Source organism: Trachemys scripta, chromosome 8, assembly GCF_013100865.1.
Source record: "Trachemys scripta elegans isolate TJP31775 chromosome 8, CAS_Tse_1.0, whole genome shotgun sequence".
NCBI lineage: Eukaryota > Metazoa > Chordata > Testudines > Emydidae > Trachemys > Trachemys scripta.
The window spans coordinates 71497886-71525782 of record NC_048305.1 but is presented as its reverse complement, the minus strand read 5'-3'; the positions used below and the strand labels follow the sequence as shown (position 1 = coordinate 71525782).

Sequence of the window (27897 nt, the reverse complement as noted above, 5' to 3'; positions counted from 1 at the left end):
TAAAGATTGACATGGGTCCTTCTTTGTCAGCAAGAGGACCTAGGCAGGGCCAGCTCCAGGGTTTTGACCGCCCCAAGCAGCCCAAAAAAAAAGGCCACAATCGCGATCTGCGGCGGCAATTCGGCAGGAGGTCCTTTGCTTCCAGCGGGAGTGAGGGACCGTCCACCAAATTGCCGCCGAATATCTGGACCTGCCGCCCCTCTCCAGAGCGCACGCCCCAAGCATCTGCTTGCCAGGCTGGTGCCTGGAGCCGGCCCTGGACCTTAGGTGAACCAGCACTGACCTAGGAGAACTGGGAAAACCAATTTACATAACACATCCATGACCCTATGTGAAAATTAAGTGCTAGGCCAGATAGTTTCCTTAGCGTGTGTGTATTTGGTGGTGACTGAGATACAGACAAGTAAGACACAGGATCAAAAATATTGGAAGCAGGATCCAGACCCAGAATCAGATTGTGAAGCTGCTGATGAAGGGTTGGGATATAGGTGTTTTGGCTGGATTAGAAAGTAGAACAGCTGGTGTGCAGATTTGCTGCTGTTTGCCATCTTTGTGCAGGGTGAACAGAATGTGTTCATTATTTTTTTTAATAAGTGATGCCCAGACACAGGAGATTTCTTATCAGTCTCTGCCCTAAAGGACAGACCCATTGTAAAGTTCCACCTTCCACCCATGAAAATGAGATAGTGATTATTTTATTTGTATTATTAGCCTTTCTAAGGTTGTCAAGGCTCCTTTCCCACTCTGAACTTTAGGGTATAGATGTGGGGGCCTGCATGAAGACTTCTAAGCTTAACTACCAGCTTAGATCTGGTCTACTACCACCACTCCCAATGTGCTAATTCCCTTCCCTGAGTAGCCTTGAGAGACTCTTCACCAATTCCCTGGTGAATACAGATCTTAAAACAAGGAGAAATTAACCATCTCTTCCCCCCCCCCTTCTCCTACCAACTCCTGGTGGATCAAGATCCAACCCCCTTGGATTTAAAACAAGGAAAAATCAATCAGGTTCTCAAAAAGAAGGCTTTTAATTAAAGAAAAAGGTAAAAATCCTCTGTAAAAATCAGGATGGAAAATAACTTTACAGACTAATCAAACTTAAAGAGCCCAGAGGACACCCCCCCCCCCCACCTTAGGTTCAAAGTTACAGCAAACAGCGGTAAACACCCTAGTACATTTACAAGCTGAGAAAACAAAAATAAAGATAAACAAAGATAACACGCCTTGCCTGGCTGTTTACTTACAAGTTTGAAATATGAGAGACTTGTTCAGAAAGATTTGGAGAGCATGGATTGATGTCTAGTCCCTCTTAGTCCCAAGAGCGAACAACCACCAAAACAAAGAGCACAAACAAAAGCCTTCCCCCTACCAAGATTTGAAAGTATCTTGTCCCCTTATTGGTCCTTTGGGTTAGGTGTCAGCCAGGTTACCTGAGCTTTTTAACCCTTTACAGGTAAAAGGATTTTGGAGTCTCTGGCCAGGAGGGATTTTATAGTATTGTACACAGGAGGGCTGTTACCGTTCCCTTTATAGTTATGACAAAGGTGCCTACTGTCATAGTCTCAGGATAACTGCATGTGTATCGCCCGACCCCCTCCATGGTCCACTCCACAAATGCCATTCAGATCTCCAGCATCACCTGTCTCTGGGCAGGGACCCTTGTCCCATTCCCTTCTAACTGGCTGCATAGCACCTTGCCTTACACGGTGATATCCCCAGAAAGCCAGTCTACCGAACACCTAGTGCCTGTGCATTGCTTTCTATCTCGAAGGGCTATGACCAGTGTATTGCCAGAAGTCAGGAGTTACTAAGCAAGCATATTTATTCTTAAGGTAAAAGCGTTACACAGAAAACATAAAAACAATAAACAGATTTAAACACACACTCAACATAGCAAGAGTTGACCATCAGTCTTATGGGGGCCGAGTAGGCCAAAGTCTTTGCAACCCTTCCACAAGAAGGTACTATCCATTTGCTGGATTAGAAAGAAGATCCTGAGTCAATTTAACTCCAGCCTTTTTATATCAAAATCCCTTTCTTTTTGTGTGGGTCTCCAGAAGACCCAATTTGAACCAGAATATGCAAGCCTTCCCAGGGATGGTACCTCTCTAGAGAGGAATACAACTTAAGCGATTCACCTTAATCATCCCCCCCACTGTTTTTGGTTCTTAGAGGAGCTGTGGTAACCCTCCCCGCTGGAACTGCATACAATCCCTGGCCCACAGTGATACATAAACCATTCATAAAGTGAATGCAATACAGTCCCCAAAGATATTGCACAGGGTTGCAATATCTGTCACACCTATATCAATGTGTGGAGGTACCATTACATAGCTTTAGAAAAACAACACTTCCTTATAGGGAGGGAAGCAACAAGTAACTATCATGGGGGTGTGTAGCATCCAGCCATGAGTTTACAAATATTAATCAGAAAATGGAAGGAAATCTTGGCTTGAGCAACTCTTCTGAGAATACCAAAGTCCACTCTAGAACACAGGACCTCAAGTGTGTTATGGGACGCAATTAACTTGTGCCAGTTACTGTCTTCATTATCTCATTATGTACAGCTCTTACAAACATTGTATGAGGGCTGTATGTACAACTCCTACAGCAGGGGGATGCTGTAATCTGGCTTTCAGATCTTGCCCTGCCACTTTCTCTTCCCTTACCTATGGAGAGCTTTTCATTCCCCCACTCAATAGTTAGCAACATCTGGCTGCCTCTGTCTTCACTCTTCCAATAGGAATCTGCAGCTGGGCCAACTGTTCTCTCACCCAGCCATCTCCTCCTCCCTCTCCTCTGGCTAAACAGAGGAGGAGGGAGAAGGATTATTACCTGTGGAATGTAGCAGATCAAACCTTCTGGTTTGGTAATAATTGCTGCATGCCAAGGAGGTTAGCAATAAAAGTTTCCTGGTGTGTGTTACTGTAGCACTGCTTGAAACAGGGTACCACCCTCCTGAATCTTCTGCAGTACTTTCCCCTTTCTTGGCATTATTACTAGTTGAGTAGTGCTCAAAAGCCCCACGCAGGATTGGTGCCCTGTTGTGCTAGACATTGTACAAAAACACAGGTAGATAGGCATCTTTTTTTTCATTTTAAATCTAAATAAATAAAATATGACATATGTCTTCTCAGACTGTAAGCTCTTTGGGCAAAGACCCTATCTAAGACTCAAGGCACCCAAACACATTCATTAATTATACAATTCAATTAATCCTAGTGTTATTCAAATAATAATGTCAACAGGAACCCGCCAGCCAGACACCTACAGAAATTCCCTTCTGCCCATTCATCCTGGTGGGGAGCACACTCTCAACCCTCTCCAAAAACCTATCAATCAGGTGTCTTTTGGAGCATGCCCAAATTCGGCCTACTTCAGAACAAGGGAGGTAGTTTGTTCCAGAATCTCAGAGCCCTCATAGAGACTATGAAGGGGTGTTCCCATTTATATAAAATATGTATATGTGAATCCTATGCACAAGTCTCTCCAACATTTTCTGATGGATTTCTTATAGGAATGATAACAGAAGTGTGTCTTGGGCATAGGATTGCCAGGTGTCTGGTTTTTGACTGGAACGCCCAGTCAAAAAGGGACCTGGTGGCTCCAGTCAGCACAGCTGAGCGGGCTATTAAAAGTCTGGTCAGTGGTGCAGCAGGGCTAAGGCAGGCTCCGTGCTGCTCCCAGAAGCAGCGGCATGTACCCACTCTGGCTCCTATGTGGAGCGGCAGCCAGGGGACTCTGCCAATGGAACCATGGCCAATGGGAGCTGCAGGGGCAGTGCTGAGGATGGAGCAGTGCACACATCCACCTGGCCACGCCTCCGCATGTCGCTGCTTCCAGGAGCTGCTTGAGGTAAGTGCCTCCCAGAGCCTGCACCCCTGATCCCCTCCCATCCCCCATCCCCCAACCCCCTATCCCAGCCCTGATCCCCTGACAGCCCTCCGAACCCAGTCCCAGCCTGGAGCACCCTCCTGCACCTCAAACCCCTCATCCTCAGCCCCACTACAAAGCCCGCATCCCCAGCTAGAGCCCTCACCCCCTCCTACACCTCAACCCCCTGAGCCAGCCCAGTGAAAATGAGCGAGTGAGTGAGGGTGGGGAGAACGAGCGACAGAGCGAGAGGGGGTGGGGCCTCGGACAAGGGGCTGGGCCTCAGGGGAGGGGCAGAGCAGGGGGCGGTGCAAGGTGTTTGGTTTTGTGCAAGTAGAAAGTTGGCAACCCTACTTGAGCAGGGATTTAAGGGAGGAGAGGTTAGTGGCTTAGGGCTCAATTCAGGGTTTGAGAGGGGTGAGGGTTGGGGAAGGAGGCATGAAGAGAGATGTGGGCAGGGCCGGCTTCCAAACAGGTGCTTGGGGCGGCAATCTACAAGGGGCGGCAGTCTGTGTGTTTTTGCTGCCCCAAGGAGTGCGCCAAATTGCCGCCGTGGAGGGCGGGGGCAGTCCGTGTGCCATTAGGGCGGCACATGCGTTTCCGCGGCGGTGGCAATTCGGCGGCAGCTTCTACGTTCAGCTGCCCACGGCGGCAATTCGGCAGCAGCTTCTGTCTTCCGGCTGTAGCTACAATTCACTGTTCATAAACATTTCCTTGTTCATTATAGGAAACATGTATCCATGGTTAAGCCACAGGACTGGAAATTAGGATGTCTATCATAGAATCATAGAATATCAGGGTTGGAAGGGACTCAGGAGGTCATCTAGTCCAACTCCCTGCTCAGAGCAGGACCTAATCCCCAACTAACTCATCCCAGCCAGGACTTTGTCAACCCTGACCTTAAAAACCTCTAAGGAAGGAGATTCCACCACCTCCCTAGGTAACCCATTTCAGTGCTTCACCACCCTCCTAGTGAAAAAGTTTTTCCTAATATCCAACCTAAACCTCCCCCACTGCAACTTGAGACCATTACTTTTTGTTCTATCATCTGGTACCACTGAGAACAATCTAGATCCATCCTCTTTGGAACCTCCTTTCAGGTAGTTGAAAGCAGCTATCAAATCCCCCCTCATTTTTCTCTTCTGCAGACTAAATAATCCCCGTTCCCTCAGCTTCTCCTCATAAGCGACCTGATGGCCTATCCTCCCTACACAATCTTCTCCAAAGACAAAATCACCCTGAGACCACATCCTAAATTTCTCCCTAAGGTGGTGTTCACCTTAACCAACCAATATACTTACCTACTTTCTATCCCAAACCTCACAAGACTCCGCACGAGACAACTCTGCATACTCTCGACATCAGGAGAGCAATCACCTTTTATTTAGACAGGACTAAACCATTTCGTAAGTCCCCATGACTCTTTGTCTCCATTACCAAAAGATCGAAAGGAACGGCTATTTCTAGGCAATGCCTGTCCAAGTGGATCTCTGACTGCATCAGATCCTGTTACCGCATCCAAAATATTCAACCGCCCGAAGGCATTAGAACTCATTCCACTCGAGCCATGTCAACATCCATTGCCTTCCTACATAACGTACCCATTCCTGACATCTGTAAAGCAGCTACATGGTCATCTGAACACGTTTGCCAAACACTATGCTATCACGCAGGATAACATGGCAGACACCATAGTTGGTCATACAGTACTCTCTATAGTACTCACTGCCGCATCTCCAAAGTCCCACCAACCATAGTGGGTACTGCTCCACATTCACCTAGAGTGGAGCACCCACAGAGACAGCACTTGAAGAAGAAGTGAAAGTTACTCACCTTGCAGTAACTGAGGTTCTTCAAGATGTGTGTCCCTGTGGGTGCTCCACTCCTCACCCTCCTCCCCTCTACTTTGAAGTACTAGTATGATTTCTCCACGGTAGAGAAGGAACTGAGGGGGGCGCGGGACACGTGCGCTCAGGCAGATTCTAACAAAACTGCGAGACACCAGCTGAGCGCATCCATCCCAACCAGGCACTGCTACCGAAGATCTCTGATCAACGGCGCCAGGACGCACCATCATGTAGAGTGGAGCACCCACAGGGACACACATCTCGAACAACCTCAGTTACTGCAAGGTGAGTAACTTTCTCTTCTTTCTACGCATCAGGATGGTTTGTTCCAGCAACCCCAATAAGAATTCTTTAAAATACAGCCAGCTCTCCTGGACTCCTTTCCCCTTCATGTTATTCGGCCAGGGGATCCTGCCCATCAGTTCCCTGAGGGAGTCAAAGTCTGCTTTTCTGAAGTCCAGAGTCCGTATTCTGCTGCTCTCCTTTCTTCCTTAACCCTGGTTCCCTTGTATGGGGCTTAAACACCATATGCATTTTATGCTTCCTGTATTATTTTACTTTTATTGACCAGTGTTGTTGGATAGCCAGAAAATGGCCTAATAACTGCAAGAGGGTAAGAGCAAAAGGAATTACAATCTTGAAACTAGGAGAGCAGGGGGTTGCCTCATTAGAGTCTGAAAATTGGGAAGAGACGAGAAAGCCTGAGAAAGAAGCAGAATAAGACATTTCCTCCAAATCCGCTGTTGCACATTGGTAAGTATTAATTTGTCTTACACTGAGGTCACTGGTGAATACTCTTTGATTAAATACATTATTAGACATGGAGTCAGACAAGCCTTAACCTAAATTACTGTAAAATGAACAGCCCAATCAACTTAATATGTGAAGTGTCTCTTTGCCTCAGTCCATTCATTTATTTTAACTTGATGTGTTGGTTTGATCATGATTAGATCTAATTAGAAAATGGGTGTCTTTTCACAATTTTTTTGACTTGTTGAAAAACAAACTTTATGGCTGAAAATCAAAAGTTTGGGGCTGAAAGTTTTCAGTTATTGCCAAAAAAAATTTATAGTCTTAATTTTTTAAACAAAAAAATTGGTTAAAAAACACTTTTAGTTAAAAAATGTGTTGTTAAAAAACTATTTAGGTGGACATTTTTCACCCAGCCCTACAGTTAGGATCTTATTCTTATGTAGACCAACTTTGGGATGTAGTTGATATTATTCCTTTTTCCAGACAGTGATCAACAGCAGCCTTTTATTGAAGACCCAGAGGTGGTTTAAGCTCTTCTCCACCTTCTCTAGGGATGGTTGGAACTTGAAGAAATTTTGCATTTTGGAAAGTTAAAAAATGTATGACTTTCTCTCTCTCCATCCTTAAAAGAGGAAGCAAACTTCAACAATGGGTGAGAATCCTCCAACTCATAACATACTAAAACAAGCAATTTACAGTGTCGTCGTAGCTGTGTTTGTCTCAGAATATGAGAGAGACAGGGTGGGTGGACCAACTTCAGTTGGTGGAAGGTACAAGCTTTTGAGGTAAACAGAGCTCTGGGAAAGGAAGCAGAGTGGCTGAGCTAAATACAAGATGATACATATTGTTAAGTAGAAGGGGTAACACATGTTGGAACTTGGAGGCAGTCACTTGAAATGAAGTGGGCAATTGGGGTCTATGCATAACATCTAACCCGCAATTTCCCACTTCATTTCAAGTGACCACCTCCAACATGTGTTACCCCTTCTGCTTCACAATGTGTCCCAACTTGCATTTAGCTCAGTTTCCTTCACCGGATCAGAAGAGCTCTGTGTAGCTCAGTAAAAGGTATTACCTCACCTACTTTGTCTCTCTCTTCAAAACAAGTGATGACTTTAATTAGGTGATGAATTGTTGTTTCTCCCATCCCTAACTTTATGCCAAGCAGAACAAGCATGTTAGAAGAAAACTGCATTAGCACAGAGACTAAACGGTCTCTCTAGATGCTGAATATCTCTGTCATTTTTTTTATAGTAAATAAGTCTTTGACTATTTTTTCCGGTCCTATTATTCAGTGTGTCCCACTGAAAACTGTTTCCTTGAGGATACCGAAACTAGAGAGGTTTAACCATATCTACTGGAAATAATCAGAATACTACAGTAGTTAGGCTTTTTCTAGAAACATTGGCCTTTTCCAGAAGCTATCGTTTTTTGCTAAATAAACATATTAGCATGCCAAGGCTGGAATGTTTCTCTTACAGAAGGAACAACATAAAGTATTCATTTATATTTATGGTTTACTCAGTCCTTGTCTCTTATGTTTCCAGCTGTTCAGCTACCCAAATTGGCCTCTTAAAAGGGAGCAACACAGTGGACAGAAAAGGGAAATGGACAGCAGCCATGAAACAGAGGGCTCGCTGTTTGTCTATCTGATTTACCAGGAGACTGTGTACTCTACGTGGGGAATACGTGTGACTTGGCAGGTAGGAATGGTGGAAAGAAACAAGAGTTTAAGGAAAACATAGATCTCCGCAATGCAACATAACACAACTTTATTCTATATAGCCATACAATCCTGTATTCCAACGCATTTTGCAGAGTTAAATATAACAAGATTAAACAATAAATAAGGGCCAAGGGAACATGAGAAATACACAAGAAACATGTTTTTTTCAGGTAAGATTTGAAAAAATGAATCTAGTCAATAAGGTGGACTTATAAAGTTGATTAAATGAAAACAACAGATTGTTTTAAAAAATCCGCAGAAAAGTCCTGTATGAAATTGTGTAGAATCTTTCTAAGTGAATATAGTTGTGAGCTGAAATAGAAAAGGTTAAACAATACAACATCACTTGTTCATTCACTATTATTTCAGTGCAGCATTTACTACATGGTGTAAGTTTGCTGTAGCTTCAGCAGACATTGGTATGGCTAAACATCTAACCAAACTGCATAATTTGCAGATTTTCTTTAATACACATGCACACACGCACACTCCTGTTCTACCTCACTAAGAAAGCTTTTCGACTTTTTATAGAGGTGACTGAGGAAACTGTATAAGGGGTTCCTTGTTTAGTAGCTGGTAACGTCACATAACACTTTCCATTAACATATTTGAAATATTTGTACAGGGCTTCATTTAAATCAATGGGACTATTTGTGGAGTATGGGACTATTTAACCTGAAAATGGATGGCTCAATCTGGCCCATAATATTCTTCGGGGGATTGGAGGAGAGCCATTTTTATGTCAGACCAATACAGAATCAGCCAGGCAATGAGCTCCATGCATGACCAAATCTTATTTTATAATGATCTTAATATCAAATTATAGTGGTTCTTGGAAGGTCACACAGCCCATGCAGCTGATTCTATTTTGCACGCACAAGAAGCATATATTTCTTCTAAAGGATACTGCTGTTGTTCAGCCATTCTACTTAATTGTCCAGCTCACAACAAGAGGAAGATCCAACCACGAACATCAAGGTATGGGACTGACTAATTACAAGGGCCAGATTTTCAAAGGTATTTAGTCATCCAAATATGTAGCTAAGCACTTCCCTGGATTTTCAAAAGAGCCTAAGCAGGTTAGGCCTCTAATGTCCATTGATTTTCATGGCAATCAGGTGCCGAACCAACTTAAGTGCTTTTGAAAATCCAAGTAGGCACCTAAATCCCTTTGACAATCTGGCCCTAAACAATCAGGGGAAGTTAATTTATTTTGAATAATGTACTTTTAACCTGCGGAGTTATTAATACTCAGAGAAGGTTTGTATGTGTATGAGGCCTGGTCTACACTACAGAGTTAGGTTGAAGGAAGCCGACTTAAGTTGACCTGTTAATGTATGTGTCTACTCAACACCATTGAAAATTATCCCTTTTGGTTTATGTACTCTTTGGCAAGGTGTTCTGGTGCCGAGATGGAGATATGCGTGCCATCTATCTCCCCACCGCAATTAGGGAACCCCATCATGGCAAAACCATCCACTATGTCCTGCACATTTCCCAGACTCTCTACCTTTCATAGCAGAAGTCGATTAATGGTCCCTTCTGACCTTAAAGTCTATGAGTCTATGAAAAGCCCTGCCAACTTGGAGCACAGCAACTCCCACAGTTGATTTTACCTACTCCAAATTGATTCCCCACTGACCGGTAACTGTCTGGCATTGCAAGCTTCCAAATAGTGATTGCTACTCGCTTCTCCACTGTCAGAGCAGCTCTCAATATGGGGTTCCTGAACTGAAGGGAAAGGGAGAGCTCTGAACAAAGTTCCTGGAAGGTGGCCTTCCGCATTTGAAAGTTCTGCAACCACTGCTTCTTGTCATTCCATACCTGCAAAATGATGCTGTCCCACCAGTCAACGCTTGTTTCATAGGACCAGAAATGGCGCTTAACAGAGAGCAGCTGCTCTGTGACTGCCAGCAGCAACTATGAATTGCTTTTTGCAATAGCTTGCAGCAGGGCTGTTCTCAGGACATTGCTACGTTCCATGCGGCAAACCCTACTTCAGCTCTGGAAATACTGCAGGAGAAGGCGCGAGGTGTTTGAGATGCTCACAGCAAGAGTGCACAACTGAGCAGGCTCCATGCTTCTGAGGTTATGGCGTTCACTTGGCAGTTTTAAGGCACGAAAACCACTGGGTTGTTTGCCATTGATATGAGGGAGGGAGGACAGTACATCATGGGATGCTGAAGCAAGGTTCCATTCTCCCCTGCGATGATGTTTTGTCCATGAGGCATTGCACAAACTTCCCAAAACACACTGCAGCAAGTTGCACTTTGGGATAGCTATCCATGATGTAGGTGCATCCAGGCAGGTGCTGCTAGTGAGGACACACTCCTTCAAGACAATAAGCATGGTGTAGCCCTGCACAAACGACTTAATTAATTCGGAGGCTCAAGGTCGAATTAGACAAAGTCGACTTAATTTTGTAGTGTACACAAGCCCTTAGTCTAATTTTTTTAGAACTTTTTTTAGAACTCATGTCAGCAGGTAGCAAATTTCCAAATATCTTTGTGATTTCTGTCTTTTTTCCCCTGAGTTTGTATACTGAGTGTCAATTTTACTATGTTACTGGTATTGCGGTAGGGCCTAGGGGCCCCAATAATGGACTAGGCCCCACTGTGCTGTCCAATTATAACCAGTTCGTGTATATTTGAATCTTAATGAACATTTGCTTGACTAAGTTGAGAACTTGGCCAGACTTTCTATGGGTATAGTTAGGGCCCTACTAAATCCGCGGCCATGAAAAACGCATCGCGGACCGTGAAATCTGGTCTCCCCCCGTGAAATCTGGTCTTTTGTGTGTTTTTACCCTATACTATACCAATTTCATGGAGGAGACCAGAGTCTTGACCCAAAAGGGAGTTGCAGGGGTCACAAGGTTATTTGGGGGGGAGGGTTGTGTATTGCCACCCTCACTTCTGCTCTGCCTTCAGAACTGGGCAGCTGGAGAGCGGCAGCTGTTGGCCAGGCTCCCAGCTCTGTAGGCAGCACCCTGCCAGCAGTAGCACAGAAGTAAGGGTGGCAATACACACGCCCTTACGTCTATGCTGCTGCCTTCAGAGCTGGGTAGCCGGAGAGTGGTGACTACTGACTGAGGACCCAGCTCTGCAGGCAGCAGTGCATAAGTAAGGATGGCAATACCATACCATGCCATCTTTACTTCTGCGCTGCTGGTGGTGGTGGCTCTGCCTTCAGAGCTGGGTTCTTGGCCAGCAGCCACCGCTCTCCAGATGCCCAGCTCTGAAGGCAGCACCGCCGCCTGCAGTAGTGCAGAAGTAAGGGTAGCAGTACCACAACTCCCCCACAATAACCTTGCGATCCCCTCACAATTCCTTTTTGGGTCAGGACCCCTACAATTACAACACTGTGAAATTTCAGATTTAAATAGCTGAAATCATGAAAATTACTATTTTTAAAATCCTATGACCATGAAATTGACCAAAATAGACATGAATTTGTTAGGGCCTTAGGTATAGTGTTTCAAGAACACACTTTTGAATTAACATGGTTTCTTAACAGAAGTATAGACAGAAGAGTGCTGTCTGGAAATATAAGCTAAAATTAAATTCTATTATATGCCATTCATTGGCTATAAATAATCCCTAAAAATGTAATAATCAGTTATAAATAAACATAAGTGAAATTACAAAAGTTCAATTACATTTTAGTTCATTGAGCACCAAAAGGGTCTAAATCAAATTTACCAGCTATTGGCTTGATCCTCAATGACATCAATTGCTATAGTCTATTTTGTTACTTAATAGTTTCTCATGCATATTTCTCATACACAGGTCATCACAATAGGGGTGGAATGCCCCATGGCTCTTCCATGAAATATGCCATCTTGGTTCTCCTGTGAAATGACCAAACTACAGAAATGTTCAGGTGGCAGATAAGAGATAAGCAGTCACTGTATAAAATAATACTTGAAGGTAAGATACACCAGCAATAGCCATGGACTCCTCATCCTGATCTGACATTCCCAAAAGAACTTCAACCAAAAGAGTGAGCTTTCATAAGACATGAAATGTGATGACCATGCCAGTAAATCAGTATTCCTGGTACTGTAAGGTTATTGGAGAAGACAAAGCCTCCTAATATGGCAGTTTCCCTGTGGATAAACAAATGTATGAGTACTAAAAGAATTGTCCTTCCAGCAACCTAGTAAATTCTGCCATCTCTGCAGGTAGCTAAATCTCATGGGAGCACCTATGATATAATCTGTGTAAAGTATGTATAGCCAGATTTATTTAATCCCATTAGATGTTTCTTTGTAACAATGATTCCAGGGGTGACCCAATAATAATTATTCTAAACCATTCAGAACTTCTAAAATATGTAAATGAATTGGCAAAGACAAGACACCAACCATCTTTTCTACTGCTGTCCCCACCAGGACAATGGATATTTGGGGATAGAGAAGGTTATCATTCAGCTGTATAGCTGATTAGAGCACACATTCAGTTCTTTGATATACATAAGTAGCATTTGGTAATTTTTCAATAGAGAATACGTGCATTGTATGTTGTCATATGGTGCTACCTTTTGATTAGTTCCACCCTTTTTTCCCAGCACACCTCCATACCCTTTCTCCCCAGGCCTTTTCTCAAAAGTACAGTTCCTGCCCTTGTATAACTGCCAAGCTCTTTGAGATGAACTCTCTATTAGAAGCAGCAGAATATGACTTGGATGTGAAGTAGAAAACAAAGCCAAGAAAAGTGCTCCCACTGTGCAAAGCCCTTAGAAACAATGAGTTGCTATCACATAAGAGATTGCAAAATAGTCTGACAACCTATAGAGAGATAATAGGTATCATTAATGCCTGGCACACCCAACTTTTCATTTCACACGCCAGGTGAATAAGATTCTTCTTTGCAACTGTAAGCAAAGCCACACCTCTACTATTCCATTTGAGTGTAGGAGGGGGCTTCCTTTTAGAAATATTACACCATATTTGGAAGCTGACACCCTCCAAATGATATGATTAGTCACTTAGAAATCCCAGTGTTGTTGTTACTAGTTTCTAAGCTCCATTTTTAGGAATCTGGTCTTAGATGGTCCCAGAGACAAGAACTGCTTCAATCCTCAATTCAGTTTGTTTTCTCTCATATTCTGTTTATTTTTACTTTCTTTTAATTTTATCAATTTTTATGCATAGTCTCATTATGGAATAACATTTCAAACATGTTTTTCTATCTCCTGAACTTCACTTATTCTTAAAAATTTTCTTTCTAGACTTTCTGAACTCATTTCACTGAGGTTTTATCACCAGCTACTTTCTTGTGTTTTTTAATCTCACTAATAAAAAATCCAGGTTAGGCCATTTTAGAGTTTGTATGTTGTGCTTTCCCTCCTGACTCAACTGTGGGGAATTAATTTTCTAAAATCCATTTGCTTTCTGTATGTTTGGCAGACAACTGCTTCAAAGAGTCCCCTTTGTGTGTGCGTGGCTTTGGGGTGTTTTTGGATTAGGGTTCAAAGTTAAAAAACTGTAAATGGTTTAGGAAGTAACTCAGAGCCGCATAGTAGAGTCAAGTGTGTGTCTCAAGCTTGCTGCTTTGTTCAGTGGCTTGGGAATGCTGCAGACAGAGCCGGCTCCAGGCACCAGCTGAGCAAGCTGCTGCTTGGGGGAGCAGATTGTTGGAGGCGGCATTCCGCCCAATCCTAGGGTGGCACAGCCGCTTTTTTTGTTGTTGTTGTTCTTGTTCCGCTCCGGCCGCCCTGTAGGGGGCGGCGGCGCAGAGAACCAGAGCACCCTGCAGGGCAGTCCTCTTCCTTCCCTCCCCACCAACCGAAGCGGAGCCCTCATGGTAGGCGGCAGGAGGCGGCACAGCAGGATGGGCCGCGTAGCCCTAGCCACCCCCTTCTCTCTCTCTCTCTCCCGCCCGCTCCCCCCTCCCCCCGAGCCGGTCCCCCTGCACCCGCGCTCCAGCTGCGCCGCAGGGGTTTTTTTTTGTTTGTTTCTTTTGCTTGGGGCGGCCAAAAAGCCAGAGCCGGCCTTGGCTGCAGAACAGCTCTCCTCTGACCTCTGAGCAAACTTGAGGGTAGCTGGAAGAGGCCCAGGGCTCCATGGCTAGAAGAATTGTTGATTCAGTGTGGGGTTATTAAGAGCAAAATGGGGGAAAGAGTGAAAGAGTGAATATCCTTGGGGTGCTGTGAGATCTACTCCTAAAAATAATTATAGGTTAAGCCTGATGAAACAGTTCAAAACAGGATGTGCTGAAGCACAGCCTTCCCTCTGCAGCTCTCCCACACGTACCTGGTGTTTGGCAAAGCTCTATCTACACCTGCATCAGGATAAACAGCTGCAAGTCCTTGGTATGAGAACACCACAAATGCTACACATTCCTTTTTAGAGTCCAGTGGTGGTTGTCATTGTTCTAAATATTGGCTATTGAGAGTTATCGTGTGAGTGTGGTGTTTCTCTCTCTCTCTCTCTCTCATATCTCCATTCTCCTCTCCCCTGTAGACCTATCAGTTGTGTACCCATAACCCTGGTAATTACACTCATGCAGCTGATAGGATAGTCAAATAACAGAAGTTAGCCCATTCTTTGAACTGAGTGTGAACTTTGCCCCCGCACTTCCTGTTTTAGTGGTTACCGGAGAAGAAATAATTATTTACTATTGTTAGCATTTCTAAAGCACTCATGGTCATAGTGTCTAGCACTATTATGTAACTTTAGGAAAGAGACAAGTTCTTTCACTTTCCCCCTTGAATTAAAGCTGTTTACTTTGGAGAAGTTAAGTCCAGGTTGTTATTTCCAGGAGTAGCATGGCCAGTTTGCAGCAATTTAATGGTTCATATTCAGGGCCGGCTCTAGGTTTTTTGCTGCCCCAAGGAAAAAAAAATTTGGCTCCCCTCCCATCCCCCCGCCCACCAGAGCCCCCCCCACCCGCACTCCCTGCTGCCCCAGCACTGGGCTCTCTCTTTCCCCCCTCCCCCACCTCCCCAAATGTGGGATCCGCTACCAGCACACGGCGGCCGAGCCCTGGCCCAGCCACGACTCTGTCCCCATGCGGGTGGAGCTGCTGGGCGGCGTGGAGCAGGAGTACTTCCAGGTGGCGGTGCGGCTGTGGGGTGGTGCGGAGAACACGGCCCCCTCCCTGGGCTTTGCAGCGCTGCTGGTGGCCAAGGTGGATCAGTTCATGCTCACCGCCCTCACCCCCGACATGCTGGCGGCCGAGGACCTGGAGAGCCCCCGGACCTGCTGCTCTTCAGCCTCACTGCACCCTGGCCCAGCCCCGGCGGGTGGGAAGGCGAGGATCTCTGGCTGCGGGGCTACCTGCTCAGCACTGACAAGCCCAGCCAGCCGTTCACCTCCTCACACACTCCGGGAGCCCCTCTCACTGCCACAGCCCGGGCTCAGCTCCAGGGGACCCCACTTCCCTCCCTCCCCAGCTCTTCACACACTCTGGGAGCCCCTCTTGCCGCCGCTGCAGCCTGGGCTCGGCTACCGGGACCCCGCTTCCCTCCCTCCCCGGCTCCTCACACACTCTGGGATCCCGGGTGCGGCGGCAGGGAGGGAGGAGGGGTCCTGCTGCCGCTCCAAGTCTCCCCAGGGCGGCACAGCATTTCCCCGAATGGGCTGTGCAGGGCGCTGCCGGGCTGGGCAGGGGGTGCGGATCCCGGCTTGCGCTGACAGGGTGAGTGCCAGGGCCGGCTCCTGGCAATGCTGCCCCAAACTAAAAAATAAAAAAAGGGGGGCCGGAGTGCCACCCCTTAGAAAGTGCCACCCCAAGCACATGTTTGGAGGGCTGGTGCCTAGAGCCAGCCCTGTTCATATTCTAGGAGCAAGCCTGACGAATAAAGCCAAGGTGGCAAGAACTCTTGGTCAGCCTCAATTCTGTTGACAGTTTGTTACACAGCTGAGAACACTTTCCTTTTCTAACCACCAAAACAGCAGAGCTAGTTGCAGTGTTGCCAAACACAACATTCAAAAGTCATGAGATTAAAAAAAAAGCTCTTTTTCTTTGCCTTCTAGTTTCTGAGTCTTTAGGGTGCACTCAGGTCAAATTTTCCAACTTGTCTTTGCAAGCATGAGGGCTAGAAACAAACTGTTTTTAAAAATGAAAGCTGAGACTCTCATATAACTGCTTGACTCTAGGATGTGGGGCTTAAAGAAAAGCACACGAAATGGTGAGATACCTGATTAAATCTTGAGAGCTGGCAACAGAGGTTTCCATTAAACAAGAGAACAGAGAAACTTGTGATGTGCACCAGCCAGGGCCATGATAAAATGGGAAACACCCAGATTCCCTACAGGTTCAAATCATCACCACACAGGTCTATGTCACACCTAGTTCCTCATGCTGCATGCCAGCAACAGTCCCCTGCAATTGCAGGTTTAACCGCACTGCTAGTCTGGGCTTGTCAAACAATGTACCATTAAAGAAGCTGCTCTCGCTGTCTTTCAAGCTGGCCCATTACAGGACCAGAGAGAACTCTCTATATATATTTTGCAGGATGGAAGGACATGGGCTTTTGTGTATGTGTGTTGAGGGAGTGGGGTTGTGCTCATTTAGTGCAGCATCTTCACCATTCAGGTGGAGTAGAGTATCCAGGAATACCATATTTGATAGGAAACTTGAAGCCCCGACAACATAAAACCAGCTACCTCCCCCTAGATCCTCTAAGTGATCTTTAGATTCTGAATCACGATAACACTGTTTACTGGGCATAGGCACACACCAGGAAAGAAGTGGGGGGAAATGAAAGGGTAAGCCACAACCTTATACCTCAGTCATACAGCACACAATTGCTAAAAATTGCCCTGAACATCCCTCTTGCTGGGCACATGGGGTAAAAAAGAACTTGAGCCCACATCCTTAAGAATTTCTTCTGGCCATTTTTGTGTGACAGGATATTACCACATGTCATGCAAGATAGAGGAGTGGGGAAGACATATGACATAGGAAAGCTGCTCTTGTTCCCAGGCCTATTAAAACCATTCCCTTTCAAGGGGTAGGAGTTGTTTTCAGGGGACCACTAAGCATGCTGTCACAACAGGGCAGAGCTTTTGCCTCTCAATGGTAGAATATTGGACCTTGAAGGTGTATCACTGAGTCCCATCAAGTCCAATAAATTCACAGATACTTTGACTGATTGGATTTTCTCAAGGAGAAATCTTCTGCCAACAGTGATTTTAAATTCAGAATGAATAGGAGACTTTGGGAGAAACATGGAGTGAAGTTCTAATATCATCACTATCAACTCCAGACCAATTGGCTGATTTTCAAGGGGTTGGAATGATTAATAATATTTGAAATTATTAATATTAATATGGGAAACCACCAAACACTAATTTAACCATAAATTCCTTTATTAAATCCAAAGGCCAAATGGTACTTATACAATTGCTCTAAACATGCCTAAAAAGCCTAAATAATAAGCAATTTGCTACATCTAAACAGTAACAAAACATGTATAAGTATTTCATCAAACAAGTGATGTCATTGTCAATTACTGACCAGCTAAAAACCAATTTGAGACAGTTCACCCTTATTTCCAGTCTTAATCCAGATAAGACTTACAATCGTCTCTCTTCCCAAGGCCTTTCCTTCCTTCCTCCTTGCTGTCCAACAGTTTTCCATTGCACCTGGGGTCACGTAGGCTTTTACACTGGTGTGTGGGTTGGGAAAGGGCCGTGTTGGCTCATTTTAAGACACATTCTCATTGTTTCATTTAAAACCATCTGCAGGCACCCCTGTCGATCAGAGGCCTTGTTTTTAGAAACTTCCCTTTATCTCAATAGTTATTCTTTGAACCAGACATCCTCTCTACTTCATTCCTTCTGGCCTTATAACTTATTATTTCAAGGCCTGCCTTCTACTTACTAGTCAGGGCCTTTCTTTATAACATATGTATTTCTTTAACCAAACTTAAGCTAACTTTAATTCTTTAATTTTATACTTATCCTACACAAGTTTTCATTAAATCCTTTTGCAAACTTCACTAGAGCAGCACAGCAAATGGGATAAGTCATTCACAGCTATTTCTCACTGACCAAGGGTATGTCTACACGGCAATGTAAGCACACGATTAGGGGGATTTGAGTCAGCTGACCTGTATTCGAGAACCCGGGGCTTGAGAGTCTGCACTGATTCTTAACCCTACTTTAAAACTTTTCTAACCCGGGCTCAAACCTGGGACTCTGGAATCCATACTGCAGCATGCAGACCCAAGTGAAACCAATCATATCCCAGACTCCCTAGGACCGTCACAAAATATTGCTGCACTCTTCAAAATCTTTGTGGAGCCAGAGGTGAGCCATTTCCTCCTGGGTTCAGTGCTTGGGAGGGGCGGGGGCTTGATTGCCAGGCAATGTAGTTGTGAATGGTTTAGGAAAAGGAGGGCAGGGGTGATTCGCAGTAAGATTCATATAAGGAAGTGATTGAAGTGTGGATTGCTGTACCTTACTGTATAGAGCAATAGTATTTGCTTACTAATTCCTAATTGTTCCTGATCATATTCCTTATTATTGCAAATCATGATTGTAGGATAGCAAATTTTCTTGATGCTGACTGTGGCAGGCCTGGCACCGCAGCGCCTCTTTGTGGCAGGGGTAGAATGGGGTGTCGGCGGCTCACCACTCTCGAGTCCTTGCGTCCGCCTCTCTGCAGGCGGTCGGTTACGGCCTCTTGGCCTTCTTCCCCACTATCATCCCTGTCTGGCGGGGTAATGCAGCCTAGCGGCCCAAGTCCCTACAACCCCCCCTTACGAGCGGGGTAGCGCGGCCTAGCAGCCCGAGTCCCTACAACCCCCCCTTACTGGCAGGGTAGCGCAGCCTAGCAGCCCGAGACCCTACAACCCCTCTCACGAGTGGGGTAGCGTGGCCTAGCAGCCGGGGTCCATATAACCCCCCTTACGAGCGGGGTAGCGCAGCCTAACGGCCGGGGTCTCTAGTATTCCTCACGGTTCAGGGGTGAGGTGGTAGGGGGACTCGGGCCCGCCCTCTCCACCGAGCCCCAACCCAGGGCCCTGGTAGTGGCAAGCTCCTCTCACCACTTGCTCGGCAGGGATCCGCCCGCAACATGTCGAGCGTCAATGCAGCTCTAATGCCGTTTGTCTATAAAGTTATACTTCCTATCATGAATGCCAGTTCATCTGCTGCGGGGGGTCCTCTGGTCTGTTCCCCTCCTGGGACATCCGCCGTCGGGGTCTCAGGGAGTGTCTCGGCTTGGCTGACTCCCGGATCCTGGCGCGCAGGTTCTCCCTCCTCCAGAGCTAGCAGCATGTGTCCTCCTCCAATGGTCAGCCCGAGTGAGCTGGCCTGCAGGCTTTTATACCAGTTCTCCCCTTGGAGCATGCCCAGCAGAGCTTCCGGGGTGTGGCTTCCTCTGCTAGGAAGGAAGGGTTAACCCCAACGGTATCAGTGCGGGGCCACTCTGTCCCATCACACTGATGTAAAAGACTTTATTTATAAACCTGTGTTAAAACAGTACAACAGTCACCTGTTGCCAGGCAGGCCAGCTGCCATCACAACAACCAAACACCGGTTACAAAAGAACATTTCCAAAACAAACAAAAGTGCATCAGCAAGTACAAACAAGACAGAAACCCCCTAGCATTCATGTCCCCAGACCCCTCATTCTCCTTTCCCTTCCTTCCCCATTTTCTGTGCACTTCGCGGTTGGGGGTGGAGATATCCACTGGAAAGGAGGTCAAGGCAGAGGGTTGCATGGGGTTTAGTTGTCCTGCCCAGACACTCAGAGGGTCTGATTGCATTGGCCACCCAGACATGGAGTTTTCCAAGCTGTTTCTGGACTGAGGGTACGTTGCAGGGGAATCAGGCTGCGGGGTGAAAGAGACAGCAGAATCTTGCAGCCATGATTGAGATGAGCTGCTCAAACAGTTCTCTCTTCAGAGCTCTATCCTTCTCCCTGAGCCACCATTCCTGTCTAGGAACTCCCTAGCAAGGGCCTGCTCCCATGCTGAAACCTTGTCCTCCAGCTGTGCAGCAAGCCTTAGACTGCCCTCCTGCCTGTGAACATGCCTTTCCTCCAGTCTTAAGTCTCTCTGCTCCTGGTACGGGACCTGCTTGTTGGCCTGCTCAAGAACCTCAACCATCAGTTCATCACAGAAACACTTCCTCTTGGAACAGTCTGTGAAGAAACATTGTGCCAAGCCTGTGGCTGAATACATGGAAACTGGAGTGCAAATCACATGAATACCAAGGACTTAGGACATTAAACTGATGATCAGTCATGAAATCTTATAATACTAAATTATGAGGGAAAATTTGCCTCTTGTCTTTCTGTTTCTATCTTCTACATTGTAAGCCTTCTGGGACAAGGACTGTTTTTATATTTGTATCTTGTACAGTGCTGAGTACAGGCTGTCACCTGACAAATAATAATAGCTGGCATAACTCAGCTAGGGTCACTGAGCCATCAAAAGGCCCCTGGCTTCTCTAGTCCTAATTCTGAAACCAGATGGATACACCTGTTTTGTAGGGGTTACCATAAAAGGAATAGTCATTGTGGCAGATGCCTTTCCAATACCCAGAATAGATTATTTAAAGGAGAAGCTGGGGCTGGTCTAGAATGTGACCATAATTGACTTAACAAAGATAGGGGGACTGGCTAGAGTCTGCTATTGTAAAATTAAACTAGATCACATGGGTTCCTGATGTTGTCTGTCAGCATGAAGAATGCGCTAGCTACATTGTGGAGGCTGATTAATGGAGTGCTGACAGGTCTGGACAAATTTGCAGTGGCCTATAACAACAACATACCCATGTACAGTCAGAGACTGGACGCTTTCTTATAACACACAAGGACAGTGCTTATCAGCAGGACTTGATGCTCAAGATAGAAAAACGTGAGTTTGGCATGGCTGAGATAGCACATATAGGACACACCGTGGGGAGTGGATAATCTAAACTGGAACCAGGAAGGTAGAGACTCTTAAAAACTGGCCCATACCCACCACTAAATGCCAGATGAAGGTTTGCGCAGGGACAGCAGCTTCTACTGCAGTTTTGTGAGTAATGCTGTCTTTATTACTGCTCCTCAAATGTGAGGAAGAAGAAAATGCTCTACAAGTCTGGATGGAAGGACAAATATGAGCAAGCATTTAAAATCCTCAAAGAAGAACTTGCAGATTTCCAATGTTCATGCTCTCAAGTTTGATCTAGAGAAGTGTTCAGGTGGATGAAGAAAGGCAGAACATCCTATCTGCTAGCAGTCAGCTCGTTCTCAGCCCGGATCCCCAGGTTGATTGCTGTTCTCCCAGTCCAATTTGCATCCTTGTGGAATTATAAAGAAGATAGTAGCTACCTGAGTGTGCATCTTATGACATCCTCAGAACCTATGAGGCCAAAGTTTGTCTCAGAATTATTGTGTATCTCCTAAGCTGAACAAGCTATTAAGTCTGGTTAAGAAGGTGGAAACTGTGAAGCACATAACAGCTGAGTTGGGAATGGTAGTAGAGGTGGTAGGGAAGCTGTAGAACTCCCAACTAGCCCAGTGCACTGAGGCCCAAGTGTGAGCAAGGAGCTACAGATGGAATGCAGCTCCTAATCCAGTGTTTCCAAACTAGCAATACCCTTTAGGGACCACAGATTACCCTAGGTGGGGTGCAGAACCGAGAAAATCAGCCATTCTCCCTAATGCCTTCTCCCTTGCAGCTGCGGGTAAAGCATCAAGTGACTACCTGAAAGTCTCCTGCCTTCCATCCCTGCTCCTACAGAAGCCCCTAATGCAGCCAGACACAGGAGCAGCTCACAGGTACTCGGTTACTGGCTTATATAGCACAGCAGCCGTCAGTCTGAAGCTTCTCCCCTCTGTTCCTGTAGCACTCAGCTCAGCCGCCAGGGCATATGTGATCTAGCCCAATGCTGCCACCAATAGATGCTCCAAATCCCAGTGGTGTGTAACCTTCTGCTATGCAGGAAACAGAGAGGGTGAGTCATAAAACAAGTCTATGTTCTCCAGGTCACAATTCTTTGCTTGCCAGTGTCCCCCTTCTCCTTCAGGTGCCCCTGCTATTCTAGTCTATTTCACATAACTTCTAATTTATTTTAAGTGAGAAATAGGTACCTGTATCAATGGTAAATACCTAATTAGGTTGTGTAATGGGCAAATAGTTAATAATTGAAGTGTTGGTATTCTTTCATTATAAGTCATATGTGGAAATAACCTTGCAGGGCAGTGTTCATATACTTAGCTGCAAGGGCGCTGGAGTTTCATATGTTGGTAATTTATACTTTGAAATTATTTTAAGTCTTTTTTAATTACCTTGTGTGAATGGAGACATAAAGTGTTGTGTCCTGTGAGTCAGTGTTATGGTTGTTTGGTGAATGCCTTGTATGCATTTGTATACATCTGGATTTATTTAAATACCAGCAAAGTAGGAATTGGATATTTTGGGCCAGATCCTCAGTTGGTGTAAATTGGCAGAGCTCTATTTATATCAGTTGATGATCTAGCCCAGTAATCTGAGGGAGCAGAAATAGATCAATGTGTTGTCGCTTGCTGTGTATATCATCCTAGAGGGTTCAGGGAAACAATGCGGGAGAGACCTGGGCACTTTATACAAATGAGACGGACATTATTGTGATAGAAACAGAAAATATTAAGCTCTCCCCTGAAAATAAACGAGTCTATAGGAGATGATCTTGACAGTGTTTATATATAATGTATATGGATATGTTAGGTTGGTGCTAGGGCTGTGTGACTAGTAGCTACATCGGTCAGGGGTGTGAAAACCTCCCATCCCAACCGACATAGCTCTGCTGACAAAACCCCCAGCAAAGACACAGCTATGCCTATGGCAGAGTGCTTCTGTGAACGTAGCTAACATCACTCAGGGAGGTGGTGTTCCTACACTGAGGCCTGGTCTACACTAGGAAATTAGGTCAGTATTACTATATCACTCAGGGGTATGAAAAATCCACACCCCTGAGCAATGCTGGAGATAGCGTTGGGAAAAATTCTCCTGTCAACCTAGCTACAGCCTCCCGGGTAGGTGGAGTACCTACGCTGAGGGGAGAAGCCCTCCTGTCAGCGTAGGTAGCATTGTCACTGTGCCGCCATAGCAGTTTATGTGTAGACAAGTCCTTACAGAAAAACTCCTGTTGGTGTACACTGCCTCTACACTGGGGGATACGCTGCAACAGCTATGCCAGAACAGGCTCCATAATGTAGACGGAGCCATATACTCATTTAGGCTCACTCAATTTTAGTGAATTGAGGTCTATTTACACCTCTTGCAAACACATTTACTACAATGGGATTGCATAGGAAATAGGTCAGAACAGAATTTGGCCCTTAAAGTCCCACCCACTTGCCAACATAAAAGTTACACCCCCTTCCCCACCCGACACCTCTCTTGTCTGCATGAGGACATGCAGGAACATTAATCCAAATTAACTAAAGATGGGAATTTAAACTGGATTGGTTAAACTGCATTAAACCCCTGTGTGGACATCTCACTCAGAATTGAAGTGGCTTTAAGTTGGTTTATTTTGCTTTGTTTCCACATAGAGGTTTAATGCGGTTTAATTAGTCCACTTTAAAAAATAATTTGGTTTAACTTTCCTGAGTGCTCCCAAGTAGACCAGCTTAATTGGGTGTAAGGAAGTCCAAATGTGTCCAAGCTGGTGTAACCACACACCAAGAGGCCAGAAGGGAGCAAAAGAAGCAACTCCTGGACCTAAAGCCTGGTCTATGTGGGAACAGTTACCACCCAAGATGACCTAGAGTCTGAACACAGTTTAACAGTCAGTGTGGGCCAGGACAAATCATGTACATCATCATGTCAGCTAATTGTGGTCAGACTCTGAGATTTGCTGACATGATTTGTCCTGATACACAGTGTGCCCCTGAATTATCTAATATGATTATTGACAACTGTATTCAAATGTGTCAACAGTTCATAGAAGGGACCAGACCTTACATGCTTTTCTCTCTTCCTTTCTGGCCCCTTAGTATGTGCTTACATCAATTTAGATTCATTTTAGAGCATGCTTCACAAGTAGGTGTAGGAAGGTTCAAGTTAAAGTAGGCTGTACACTATTTAAACTTACATCATCATCCTGCTGCTTGGCCTATAGGTTATACCGTCTTGAACTCCCTTCCACTCACACTCTCATCAGTAAAAGGCTGCAAGGAGGATTAAGGGTATGTCTACACTTGCCGGTAGATCGGCACTGCTGAAATCAATGCAGCGAGTGTTGATTTAGCAGGTCTGGTGAAGACATGCTAAATCAATGGGAGAGCACTCTCCCATCTATTTGTGTACTCCACCTCCCTGAGAAAGCGTAAGGGATGTTTGTGTACGTTAGATTGATTTACTGTGGTAGTGTAGACCAGCCCTAAGGTACTAATTGTACAGAAGTCTGCATTATTGCATAGGCATCTAACTTGTGTGTAACCTTTTATATCACCTCTGAAACTGAGCCAGTGAATCCAAAACCAAAACCAAAACCAAATTCAAACCTAGTTTTGGTTTTACAAAAACATGCCCCGCCCAATGATGATCTGCAAAAACAGAAACATATCCAATGCTGACAATTTCAGATTCCCAAGTGATTGTGCTAGGGAGACATTTGCTTTACTCTCACATAGACAGAGGCAAAGAGGGAGGAGTCACTCATGTACAGTGTCTTCATCCTAAAGTAGGCAGTGAGATACCTTTTTGCTGGCTATACTCTGATTATACATTGGGTGACTTGACTCATCTTTAGGTAGCCAACTGGTTTACAGTCTCCTGGTCAGCCTCAAATGGGGGGTGAGAGTAAAACAGAATTGGATGCTTTTTTCTCTATATATCCAGGATCATAAAGGTGTCTGTGTACATAGACAGCAACCCATAGCAGAAAAGCATGGCACTACATTCCTGAACTGAAGGTACAGATACAATTCCCTTCTGAGCCTACAGAAGAAACCCTTTATACATGAGCATCACTTCTGTTTTGTCTGGACTTAATTTCAGACAGCTCCTTGCATCCAGGTCCAAACCTCTGTTAGGCACAGAGAAAGCACCAAAACAACAGAATCCATTATTCAGTAAAACTAAATTAGCATTAGGTTCAACATCTGCAGGGTCTCATGTAATTATAGGCCTACATAAATTGCTCCTTAGTTGCCCTTCTTTCTGAAATTGCCACATAATTGTGCTCCAGAATTTAATATTTAATGTATCAAAATGATTCTAGTCCTTATGGTGGCAAATAAAACCTATTAAAATGTGAATGATATCTGCCTGAGTCTGCAGATAGCCTGAAACAAGAACTCTAAGGATAGGAAGTGCCCCTTTCATCTCAGTGGAGTGTTAAATCTGAAGCCTAATGATCCTAATTTAAATGTTAGCATTGACCATTTCACTGCTGATCATTTTAGAAAAAGCAATAAGCTAATGTGCTTCGCTACCATGGTTGGTGTGATGACAGAGCGTGAGGCAGGGTGACAGGTACTTGCTGTCAAATGTTGCTAGGTGCAGAAAGAAGAGAACCTTTCGCTGCTTTTTGTTTCTGTCATGGAGCAAAGCAGTCAGAAAGCAAGCTTCCCCAGATACTTGGGAATTCTTCTGGCATAAGAGAAATCTTGGATGGCAGAGAACTAGCTACACTCCTCCTGATCCCTGGCACAAGAGGTATTCTGGGGAAAGGTACACAGTCAGGGCACCTGTCCACTCTGGTTTCCTTTGGCTGTTGGTTGGAATGGCCCCTTGGGGTTGTAGGCAGCCAGAAGTAGATTAGAGCAATGTTTGGGTGCTTTTTGTTTTGTTTTGTTTTGTTTTTTTACTCCAGGGACTGGAGCATTCCCAGCCAGTACCCAGATCCAGGGCCATAAAGCTCCCCTGTGTCTCCACAGGTCCTGCACTGAGCACAGCTGTGACAGACCAGAGGCTCTGGCTCAATGCTTTCATAACAAAGTATCTATTTTACTAGTTCACTGTCTGTGTCTCAATTATAGGAAAAATACAATGACACACCCTCTAGAGGTGCAGCTAGCAATTCCCAGAGCCTCCCTCCTCTCACATCCTGCGTCATCTTCCCGTTTTCTCAGGTCCTCCAGTGCCAAACACTTATTTTTAAAAGCAATAGCAATAATTACCCTAATATTGGAGCTTTAGTGGACTCTCTAGATATGGCTTGAGGGATGTTGTGAGGAAACCTCCCATGTGATTGCTTCCTGTAGTGTGTCTGTCCGGTGGCTTAAAAGAAGACTAACGTTACCTGAGCTGTCAGCCTAACCTCTTTCTGAAGCATTACATTCCATTTTAAAGAAAAAAGAGAAACATCTCCCTTTTTCATTGAACAGGGAGTGAGGTTTAGATGCAGGTGTGGAAGAAGAGATGATGCCACATTCTCTTCCGAATTAAAGCAATGGAAGCCCAAATAAAGTAAAACAAAGAGTGGGACCAGAGAAGGCAATGCTCATGAAAGCCAAAATTATCAAACTTGTGTGTCTGTAGGCACATACATCCATAAAGAGTGATCTGAAAAGTGCCCAGATTTGATGCTGAGATGCTGAGCAACTGCAGCTTCAAGTAATTTCATCGATCTCAGTAACTAAATTTGGTCATTCAAGTTTGACAATTTTGGGCGAAATCTCTAGGTTTGATGCCATACAGGGGCATGGGATTGACAGAGTTCCTTCAAGACCCAACATTTTCTGAAACAGTCATAAAAAAGGGCAACAGGGAAGTAACATCAATCTGTACTATGCTACCCACAATGAATCTGACTGTCCACAGGGAGGAGCATGTGATGTAAGGGGGCACAGCGCCCTATGCCAATGCTTGAAAATTCCACTATGGACTCCCATCCTTTTTGCATGGGAGCTTCCAGAGGAGAGAAAAAGTCCTCTAGGGAAGGTGCTAGGAGTTAAATCATCAGCCCAGAGACAGGAAGTGCCAATCTGAGGGTATGTCTATACTTGACACCAGGGCCTCCCCTCCCCCTCCTTTTTTGGCTTTTACACATGTTTGCACTTTGCAATGTTTTTTGCTTTGTTTTTCGTTTTGGCTCCCCAGGGATTCCACTCGCCCCCCAACCCAAACAAACAGGAGCCCCCCTTGTTCCTTTTTTGTCTCTCTTCAAGCTTTGCTCTGTGCTGGGAGGCAGGGGTGGGGGTACTCTGGAAGGGGGGGGCAGAAGTGATGTGCCTGGGTCAGGGGCTGGGATTCTGGATCGGGGGTGTGCCTGGGGCGGAGGTCAGGACCCGACGAAGTGGGCATTCACCCACAAAAGCTTATGCTCCAATACATCTGTTAGTCTTAAAGGTGCCACAGGACTCTCTGTTGCTTTTTACAGATCCAGACTAACACGGCTACCCCTCTGATACTGGAGTAGCAAAGCAGTGGCACAGGCGAGCTGTAACTCAACTCAAGGGATTCAAGCGGGTTTGTACTCAGGGCAGCTAGCCTGAGGCACTGCTTGCTGCTGCCCATGCTACCGTGGCTACATTACTATTTTTAGTGTGCTAGCTCAATGACAGCTAGCACGAATATGTCTGTGCCAGCTGGGAATCTCACCCCTAGCTCTTAGCATAGGCATAACCTTAGAAAGATGAAGGTATCACTTTCCACCGAGCTAGGTGTTTACCAGGGAGGGTGTGATGGGGTATGCTCCCCACACTGCCCTGCAAGAGTTGGGCCACGTGAGCTGAATATCTAATTAGGCTGCAAAGAATGGGGGGAGCTTGAGGCTGTAGGCAGCTAATTAGATAGAGGCTCATCTGTGGGTGTTGG

At 45.4% G+C, this 27897-nt stretch overlaps 1 protein-coding gene across 12 annotated transcripts in view; it reads left to right on the top strand.

Annotated features, from left to right (window-relative positions):
• The first annotated feature begins 6142 nt into the window (after positions 1–6142).
• Positions 6143–27897, top strand: part of LOC117881863 — a 76844-nt gene continuing 55089 nt past the window's right edge. For 3 of the 12 annotated variants that reach the window (XM_034779631.1, XM_034779620.1, XM_034779621.1), the window contains exons 1-4: positions 6143–7125; positions 8021–8176; positions 11988–12128; positions 21827–22102. The gene's annotated coding sequence lies outside the window, so the exon portion shown is untranslated. The other 9 variants (XM_034779627.1, XM_034779625.1, XM_034779622.1 and 6 more) reach the window with 8 other exon arrangements.